Source organism: Macrobrachium nipponense, chromosome 1 (genome assembly GCF_015104395.2).
Source record: "Macrobrachium nipponense isolate FS-2020 chromosome 1, ASM1510439v2, whole genome shotgun sequence".
In the NCBI taxonomy this organism is placed as follows: Eukaryota; Metazoa; Arthropoda; class Malacostraca; order Decapoda; family Palaemonidae; genus Macrobrachium; species Macrobrachium nipponense.
The window spans coordinates 174,929,541-174,940,587 of NC_087200.1; the positions used below are offsets into that span (position 1 = coordinate 174,929,541).

The 11,047-nt window shown below is 42.3% G+C and overlaps 1 pseudogene; it reads right to left on the reverse strand.

Annotated features, from left to right (window-relative positions):
• Positions 1-9,402: 9,402 nt before the first annotated feature.
• Positions 9,403-10,369, reverse strand: LOC135219005 (uncharacterized; annotated as a pseudogene).
• Positions 10,370-11,047: the final 678 nt, after the last annotated feature.

The following is an 11,047-nucleotide window of genomic DNA, read 5'->3' on the forward strand; positions in this document are numbered from 1 at the left end:
ATTTGGCTCGTGGTAGTGGTCTCACTCGCCATAGTGTTCATACCGACACTCTCTGGGAGAGTGAGCGAGGATCAAGTTATACTGACCGTTTTATTTTTCTTTATTTATTTTATTCTCTGGTATGGTGTTAGTACATTTACCCTAGAAATAATAGATAAAGGATATTTCGCTGGCGACACGAGCCAATCGCCCAGAAATAGATTTTTCCTTACGTCAAAATCCCTTTTGTGAAGCCTTTGCTTCCAAACAGCACCATGTAACAGTCTTTTTTGATCTTGAGAAGGCATATGATACTGCATGGAGATATGGTATACTTAAAACCATTCATGAATTGGGATTACGAGGAGAGTTACCATTGTTTATTCAATCATTTGTTTCACATAGATTTTTTCAAGTGAGAGTGGGGGAAACTCTATCAGAGAGGAGATGTCAGGAAGAAGGAGATGTCAAGAAGGAGTTCCCCAGGGTAGTGTGCTAAGTGTAACAACTGTTTGCACTAGTCCATTAATGGGATATCCTCTGTCATTCCCCAAGATATTCTCTCAACATTATTTGTAGATGATCTCTCCATATCATTTGCTGGATTTAGAATGTCGATGGTTGAGAGAAAACTACAACTCTCAATTGACAAAATTATTCAGTGGGCCGATAAGAATGGATTTAAGTTTTCGACAAGCAAAACTGTTGTTGTCCATTTCTGTTGTATTCGGGGAATACATCCAGACCCTGATATATACATCAAAGGCCAACGGATCCCATGTGTAAGTGAAGCTAGATTTTTAGGTTTGATATTTGATTGCAGGTTGACATGGGTTCCTCACTTAAAGGCGTTGAAAGTTGAGTGTCTTGAGGCCCTGAATCTTTTAAAAGCATTGTCACATACATCATTGGGGGCAGACCGCAAAACTATTTTAAAATTATACAAGGCCTTAATTTTTTCAAAAATTAGTTATAGGTGTGAAATATACTCCTCAGCCACCCCAAGCCGATTAAAGGTATTAGATTCTATACACCATGCTGGTGTTAGATTGTCCACAAGAGCGTTCAGAACTTCGCCTATTCCAAGTCTCCTTGTTGACGCTGGAGAATTAACTTTAGACCTTTACCGAAAGTCTTCTATTATTCGGTATTGGTTTAGGTTGCAAAGACTTCCCAATTCTGTAGCCTGTCAGACTGCAAACTTTGTAAGGCATTTTAGATATTTTGAGTTACACCCAAAATCTCAACCTTATGGATCTCGGGTAAAACAATTAATAAACGGTCTTGATATAGCAAGAAATAGAGTTCTTCCATTTAGGATATCACCAACCCCTCCATGGAAATTACCAGAGATATCTTTTTGTAAATATTTTATTGGTATAAAAAAGAACATGACTGAATTAGAAGCCAGGTCTCTTTCATGAACATGTCGAAGAACATAGGGAATCGACTTTTATATATACAGATGGCTCCAAATCTGATGCTGGCATTGGATTTGGAGTATATAGTAGTTCTTTTAATTGTAGAGGTGCACTTCCTCTAGTATCTTCCATATTTACTGCAGAACTATATGGCATATTAGCCGCTATTGAGAAAATAGCATTAAAAGATGAGGGCAATTTTACCATTTTTAGTGATGCAAGAAGTGTCCTTCAAGCTTTAGAAGTTTTTAATTCTTGTAATCCTTTGGTTTTAAAGATTTTAGAGTGGCTTTTCATTATTGGTCTGAAAGGCATAACAGCTCGATTTTGTTGGGTTCCGGCACACGTAGGTGTGTGTGGAAATGAGGAGGCAGATTCACTGGCAAAGAATGCTGCAGCTGAGTTGCTACCAAGAGGGTATCCCATTCCATGTAATGATTTTTTACCCACAATTAAGAATTTTATTTATAATAATTGGCAAAAGCATTGGGATAGCTTAGCTGATAATAAGATGAGAGAAATAACAAATGTTATATCCCCTTGGAAATATAACGTGATGCCCCGAAAGTGGGAGACTACTCTTTGTCGTCTCCGAATAGGTCACACTCGGATGACACATGAGTTTCTGCTAGCTGGCCAAACACCAACCATATTGTGACAACTGTTTGATACCCTTGACCGTGAAGCATTTGTTGACTGAATGCCCCACTTATAGCACGGAAAGAAATAGATATCTGTTTGAGGCTTGAGGTGAGGATGGCAGGTTCATCCTTGCCAAGATTCTTGGACATGATGTGTCATACAATGCAAATGGCATTTTTAGATTTATTTCAGAAGCAGGTCTTCTGAAAGCTATTTAACTTTTACGATGATATATTTGCTTTTATGGTTTTAATTGGATATACTTTTATTCTTTATTTATAATAAACGATATCGGCGTCAATGACCTTCGATGTCAGGATGCCAGAAAACTTCCAATCCTTCATTCATTCATTCGGTTGATCTATGAATCTCTTAGGGGCCACATGGTCCTCAGTGAGGTTAAGCAGTAAATTTCAGGGATGTTGTCTCAGTTATAGTGTGAAGTTATGGTTCAAATATGATATTGTAATGATACAATAAAGTTTGTTCATACTTACCTGGCAGATATATATACAGCTGTATTTTCTGAAGTCCGACAGAATTTTAAAAACTTACGACACACGTAGTGGGAGTCAGGTGGTAGTACCCATTCCCGCCGCTGGGAGGCGGGTATCAGGAACCATTCCTATTTTCTATTCATAATTTTTATTTCCACTGTCTCCTGAGGGGAGGTGGGTGGGTACTTAAAATATATATATCTGCCAGGTAAGTATGAACAAACTTTATTGTATCATTACAATATAATTTTATTCATGAAACTTACCTGTCAGATATATATATAGCTGAATCCCACCTTTGGTGGTGGGAGTAGACAGAATAGAAGATTTTAGGAAACATATATATGCAGATAATTGATATCTTGGTTCCTTACCTGTTAGCATAGCTGGCTTCGTGGTTACTGCCACGTAAGTCTGCTTGTGCTACTAGAGTTGCCAGCGAGGTAGAGACCTATATAGCTGGTGCACTCCAGATGATCTGTCAACAGGGGCGAGACCATGACGTGACTAGACCATAGACCATACAATGAGGGCAACGAAAAGTAAAAAACAAAACCCAACCGGACCTGGTAAAAACCCACACTACCTGGGCCTAGCTACAAAGGTATCCCACTTAGACTAAACTAATGGAAGGGAGATCCGCCCCAGGCGGTCGACCCCACAACCATAAAACACAAGTTAAAAACTCACCTAACCATTAAAGTGTCTGCAGCAAGTATGGTCCTAGCGAGTAGCAATTTTCGTATGTTGCTTTCACCTTCCGCAGGTAGTGTGAAGCGAACACCGAATTGCTTCGCCAATATGTGGCACTCAAAAATGTCTTTGATGCCATATTTTTGTGAAAGGCTACCGAGGTAGCGATAGCCCTCACCTCGTGGGCTTTCACTTTTAGAAGCTTCATATCACTATCACTGCACTTTTCATGAGCTTCTTTAATCATACTTCTTAGGAAGAACGCCAGTGCGTTCTTTGACATAGGAAGATCCGTTTTTTCACCGAGCACCACAAGTTCTCAGAAGAGCCTCTGCAGGCTTTAGTTCTCTGCAAATAGAATTTGAGAGCCCTGACAGGGCACAGGACTCTCTCAGGTTCATGTCCCACTATCTCCGACAACCCCTTGATCTCAAACGTCCTCGGCCAAGGGTTGGAAGGGTTCTCGTTCTTTGCCATGATCCGTGAACCCAACTTGTTTGCTTATGACCTGGATTTCGCTAACCCTCTTCGCCATCGCCAGAGCAGTTAGGAAAATGGTCTTCTTCATCAGATTCCTAAGCGAAGGTGAGTGGAGCGGTTCGAACTGACTTGACATCAGGAACTTAAGTACCAAGTCCAAGTTCCACGATGGTACTTTAGGTTAGAGAACCTTCGTAGTCTCGATGGATCTAATGAGATCATGAAGGTCTCTGTCATTTGCCAAGTCGAGTCCTCTGTGTCTGAAGACTACAGAAAACACGCTCCTGTAGCCTTTTATCGTGGGAACAGCTAATTTCACTTCTTTTCTTAGGAAAGAAGGTAATCTGCTATCTGGCTCACAGAGGTAGTGGTGGAGGAAATGCCCTTCTTCCTGTACCAACTTCTGAAGACAGCCCACTTCGATTGGTACACTGCGATTGAGGAGGGCCTCCTTGCAGTGGCGATCGCCTTAGCCACAGGTCTTGAAAAACCCCTCGCTCTGGCCAACTTCTTGATAGTCTGAACGCAGTCAGACTCAGAGCGGGGAGGTTTTTGTGGTACCTCTCGAAGTGGGGCTGTCTGAGTAGATCTTTCCTTAGGGGCAGAGTCCTCGGAAAGTCTATCAGGAAGGACATTACCTCTGTGAACCAGTCGGTCGCTAGCCAGAAGGGGGGGATGAGGGTCATCCTCGCTCCCTCTGATGCCGCGAATTTCCTCATTACCTCCCCGAGGATCTTGAATGGGGGAAAGGCGTAAAGGTCCAGGCCCGACCAATTCCAAAGTAGGGCGTCTACTGCCACTGCTCCCGGGTCCAGAACTGGTGAGCAATAAAGCGGAAGTCTCCTTGTCCGGGAAGTTGCAGAAAACGTCCACATGAGGACGTCCCCACAGCTTCCACAACAACTGGAATCACCTACCTGATGTAGGGTCCATTCCGTCGGCAGAAGCTGTCCTTGCCGACTGAGAAGGTCCGCTCAAACGTTCTCCACTCCTGACACGAATCTTGTTAGGATTGTGACATCTTGCGACTTCGCCCATAATAGGATTTCCTTCGCGATGGCGAACAGAGAACGAGAGTGGGTTCCCCCCTGTTTCCTGAGGTATGCCAGGGCTGTGGTGTTGTCCGAGTTGATCTGAACCACTTTGTTGGAGACTTCTTCTTGAAAGAACCTTAGCGCAAGGTGAATCGCTGACAGTTCTTTGAGATTTATGTGCCAGGACACCTGTTCCCCTCTCCAGGTGCCTGACACTTCTCTCCCTCCTAGTGTTGCTCCCCATCCCGTGGAAGACGCGTCGGAAAACAACACTAGGTCGGGGTTCCGAAGCTTGAGCGAAAGCCCTTCCGCAAGCTTCCGCGGATCTGACCACCATCTTAGGTGTTCTTTCACCTCTTCTGTCAACAACAAGGTCGCTTCCAGATCTTGATCGCGTTTCCAGTTGTTGGACAGGAAGAATTGAAGTGGTCTGAGGCTGGAAGTTTAACCCCGACGTTTTCTCCCGTCTCGTACCACATACCCGCTTTCCCGCAGAGTCTTGAAGGCGGCAGAGCGAAAGAAGTCTTGCCTGAGGTTTTCCTCCTCTCCATCCAATCGTGGACTTTGCGAAAAGCTTGCTTTGTGGAAAGCGACTTCTTCATCTTCACAAAGCCCGAGACCTTAGATGCTTTGGATGAAGAAAATTGAGAGGGAGGAGTGCGAGGAGCTTCAGGCTGAAAGGTGTCTCCAAACTCCGATTGGAGAAGACGTGTCAAAACCTTGTAGTCAGTCGAGACAGGAGCCAACTGCTGCTCCTCGTCTGCTTCGACCCGAAAGGCAATCACTAACTTCCTCTTCAGATACTGGAGAAGTCGGAGGAAGTACAGAAGAATCTCGAGCAGAATGGTGTGCAGTCGAAGAAAAAGCCTCTTGCGCTGAAGAATCCTCAATAAAGAAAGCACGGCAAACAGGTAGGGTTCCCGCTTCCACCTGAGCTTGCGGTGGTGTGGAACTTGGCATCCGATACCACACGTCTGGCGCCGACTGGCGCGCGCTCGACATCCACTAGTGCACGCCCTGGCGTCCCCCACTGGCGCTGCGAGCTGAGCGTTTCCACTAGCACGTGCTTGGCGTCCCACTTGGGCGCTCGCTTGGCGTCCACAGGTGCGAGCTTGGCGTCCACTGAAGCACGCTCGGCGTCCACTGAAACACGCTTACTGACGCTTCCGAACGTCAGGTTTCGTAAGAGCGGTAAATACCTATTCCGAGAGTGAGAAAACGAAGTTCTCACCTCTAGAGAGCCACTGGGGAGCAGAACGAACTCTAGAGGGGAGACTCAAACGGAGAGAGAGACGAACGAGGAGAAGGAGAGGGGGAACGTCTCGACTCTTCACAGGAAGTCTGTCATCCTTCTACGACGACGCAGAAGTCTCTCTAGATGCAAGAACATTCCTGAAGTTGCTGCTGCAGCGACTGAAGAATCTTCTTGGTAGGTGAAGCCTCCTTTTCTGGGGAGGGCTGATCCTGAGCAGGAGAGTGGCGAGGGGACGCCTCCTTCCTCCTCCCAGGAACCGCCACTTCACGCACTCTGGAGCGACTGTGGCGCTCGAACGAGTCACCTTCCAGCGAATCCACGTCCGAAGAATCCCTACGCTTCTTCCGCGGCGGAAAAGCTGCGAACACACTATCAGGTGAAGAGCGAAGTTCCGGAGAACTTGGACGTGAAGCGTCCCGAACACAAACAGTCCTTTTAAGTGGACGTGACGCAGAATGAGAGCTCCACCCCTTACGCGGGGATGAAGCCTCCGAAGACGAAAAGCACTCCTTGAGGAGACGTGCACGCTCCTTGGCAGTCTGGGTAGTTTCATCAGATACTGCCGAAGGCACGCCAGATCGGTGGGGGTTCCTCGTAACCCTCCTTCGGCTTTCGACATGCTCTCTCCCCGTATCCTGGGAGTCAAGCAGAGGTCCCGGCCTAGAGGCGAAATAAGGCCGATCTGACGCACCCTCCACTACACAAGGGGCACTATCACTGCACTTTTGCACTTCACTTTTGCTCTCAAGAGCCAGCACTTTTGATTCTTAGTTACGAATCGACTCTAGAATCAAAGACAAAGTATTACCTTCTACAGACACTGCTTCAGGGCCCGAAGGCAACACTACAGGGTTAGGAGCATTAACTACAGAAGGAGGGTTAACAGGAGAATCATTAATTTCTTGCCTACCTGAAACACTCCTGGAGGAAGACCTTAACATATCCCGTTCAAGTTTCTTAAGATAGGTTTCATATGCCTTCCACTCAGAATCTGTTAAACTTTCACACTCCTTGCAGCGGCTTTCATACGCACATTCATGCTCCCTGCAACCTTTACATACAGTATGTGGGTCTACTGAAGCTTTCAGTAGCCTACCTCTACAGTCAGACTTAGAGCAAAATCTAGTGCTAGCTGAACTAGACCCCGACATCTTATCCAAAGAAAAATCTATGACAAAATCAATTCGATCCACTAATAACGTGTGCCTAGCCACCGATCCAAGTCAGATAACAAAAAAACAAAAACAAAAGGGATACTCAAGTAGCCAATAAGTTTCCAAAATCCAGACGGAGGTGCTGTAAACAATGTTTACAACACCGGCGACAGAAAAATTATGAATAGAAAATGGGAATGGTTCCTGATACCCGCCTCTCAGCGGCGGGAATGGGTACTAACCACCTGACTCCAACTACGTGTCGTAAGTTTTTACAATTCTGTCAGACTTCGGAAAATACAGCTATATATATATCTGACAGGTAAGTTTCATGAACAAAGTCTACTTTTTTGTAATGAAATCTTGTAAAATCCTGTTCTACCTAATTTCCTTATCCCTCGTGACAGACTGTGAGCTAGCCTTTAGACAAATCAATAGTACAGCCATTACCATCTGGCCATTGGTAACCTCGTCGTGAGGATTTTCACAACATTAATTCTTCAGCTAATGACATATAAGTCCTCTAAGCAGGTCTGTGTAGTCACAGCAAGTGACAGAACCACATAATCATGAAAGGAAATGCTCATTTAGAGATAAGCTGTTTCCTCCGCACAAATTGTTTAAGATAACTTTGAAATAATCCTAGCATTAGGTGCTGCATTATGCTGGTTTCCATTTTGTAATGGTAGCTCTGCAGCTCAACTATTTATGTAATTTTCAAAAGAATATTCAGTTTTACATTAAGATCGTATAAAATTCGTAAGTAATTATTAATACCAGAGTAATTAAAACAAAGAAAATTAAGTTGTTTCTGTTTCGAAACATCTTTCAAAGGCCATTCACCATGAATGTCAGTTACTACTATCGAAGTGTTTTATGAAGTTTAAGTGACCCATAGGACCACACATCAAATGTGTAACTAGTATTGTACGTAATCTTAATCAGTGTTGTTTGTGATAACAGGTTGTTAATCAATATATATACGTACTACTATATGTTTTGTTGTGTAAATATTGTTTTTATGGGTACTTTGAACTTCATCCCTCATATAAAAAATAGGCACAGGATATTGGTGCAGCAGTCGTACCCCTGATTGCGATAGATATTAGTATGGCAGTGAATTGCGCATGTGTCAATTTCAGACTTCCTGCCGTTCAAATAACAGTGTAGTCGGGGTACGTCAGATTCTGCCAGTGGTGCCGTATCATGCTATTGACTTGCTGTAGGTACGGCAGTTTGCTAATCATGCAGCAGTTGCCGTCACTGTTGCTAAGATCAGCGACAGTCGTAATAGTAGTCAAACTGAATTGTTTCACTGAACATGTTCAATTCAAAATGTCAAAGTGAAGCACCATACTGTCTTCACCAAAACATTTGACAGTAAATGAAAATATAAAAAATCACAATAATACTTAAACATACTTAGATTTTGACTATATATATGAAAAATAAAACTAAACTAATCTATCTTTGTACTTCATATCTTCTTTGAATCTCCTCTGAACCGTGTAATAATACATCAGTTTTCACCGAAAAACAGATGTTTTCAGGTTTTGAAGAGCTGAAAACAGCAATAGATGTCTATGAAGAGACCTAAAGGAACATTACACTCACTCCAAGCTTGACCAAGAGAAACTAGAGATTATTTAGACTATCACTGATTACCTAAACTTCTAATATCCTAACAATACCAAGCTAATTATAAAACCAAGTTTACCGCAACGACAGGACTCTGCGAGTAACCTTTCTCTGAAGAAAATGAAAATCCCTAAGGTATAGCATTGTGAAAAACCACACTGACTCAAATAGCCGTCTCCAAGATTGCTGACACTGAAAAAATTCCTCCAGAAAGCTGAAGGGTAGCTATCTATGATACTTTGCACCCTTGGACATGAAGCACAACTCGAAGGCTCCAAAAGTGATGAAGAACCAACTGACGCTTGATTAACAACCCCTCGCAAGAAGAAACTAATTGCACTTTGGAAATGGAACGAGATGGACACCTAGGGAAAACAAATACAATTCTCGGATGAGGTAAAAGTTCCTCAGTACGTGACAAACTTTGAGTAGAGGAATTACACTTTTGACAGAGGCTTCTCTTACTACCACTGGATCACACGCATTTAGCAAAGGCAGTATCTCATTCATGCCTGAAAGTCTTACAAATTTGTCCTATGTAAAAATTCAAGCATCTAACTCTGAACTCTGATAGCTCAGATTCCAATCCTTCCATCATATTCTTATCCTTCACAAGCATTTCAAATTCCAATCATACTCAACCATGCAATTAGAGGGGTTATTGTAGTTGATGGCAAAAGCATGAGGTGCCCTCATTATATCTCTTTTAATGTAATTGCCAAGGACAATCTTGTAAAAAGCACAGATGTTACTGTATGCAACATGAATTTTTACAGATTCACTTTGAAATTCCTTATTCATTTTGTTAATTATGGGTAAAATATAACTAAGAAAATATACATATAGCTTTATGATAGGATTATTCAAGCCATCAAGTATTCTACCTGCTGCTTTGACATTGCTTTCCAAGGCTTCAGATTGAAAAAGTAGAACCAGAGCTGGCCATTGCTCTACCATCCTGTCCACAACAGGCCCCAAAGACAACCACCTAGTCTGGCAAGGGTGGAGAATTCTATGAGAATCTACACGGACAAAATCCTGAATTTCTTGAAATTTAACTAATCTTTTGGGGCTATGATTTATGTAACCATGAATGTTACTACATAAATCTTCCACAGAGCTAGGTAGCTTTTGACAAGCTGCTGAAGAACAGAGATGCAAGGAATGGCATATGCATCCAAGAACAAACAAATTAGGTACTCTCGTCTCAAGCTTTGCCTTTAGATCTCCCATGTTCCCCATCATCACTGAGCCGTTATCTGCAGCATATCCAATCATATTTTCAAAGGGGATACCATGCCTATCCATAAAAGTACTCAACACTTTGAATAATCCCTCGGCACTAGCATCCTCAACATCAATCAAGCACAAATCTATCTTCAACTAAAGCTTTTTCATGATCAACAACTCTTACGACAACAGCCAATTGCTTAATTGTAGACACATCTTTCAGACTCTCACTACCTATGCAATTAACAACTAAATTCCTAGAAACCTTCCGACCTGACCTGCAATTCTGAATTATTGGCTCATTAGGCACTCCTTTTTTCAAGTTTCTAAAGATGGTCCATAACATTGAATGAAATATTGTGGTCACAAATGAATTTCAACAACATTAATCTGAATCTCTCAGAATCTCTAGCAGACCGTGATTGCCTTGAAAATAATGAAGGTACTGATGCCGCTAATGACACAGATTTAGCACGAGTTATGTGGCAATTGGTCTTCAAATGTCTGTGCTCTGCGCAAGTGGGGGGAAAGCGTTCCTTCAATTAATTTAGAGCACACAGTACAGTATGCTCTATCTTTCAAATTTTTCATCCCTTCCCTCGCATTTTCTAAAGCACTTAAGCTTAACATCAGTAGACCATTTTCCTATGTATTTATATTTGCGAGGTTTAATCTCGGAAGGCTCTTGAGAGCTCCTTGAGGTTAATTCCACGTCAATGATAGCAGAATTCTCCTGACTTATGCTTTCCACATGTACTTGATTCACTGCCCTTTTTGTCTTGTTTACGAGATGCTGTAAAACAAACCGTTGGAGTATGAGGCAAAAAAAAAAAAAAAAACAAAAAAAAATGAATAACTAAAAGTCTGAACAACCTTCTCACTAGCTGAAACAATGATTAAGAATATATATATATATATATATATATATATATATATATATATATATATATATATATATATCAATCATTATCCATAATTACACTGTACTTATTTTGGTTTCTAGATATTTAAGGAAGTTTTCATT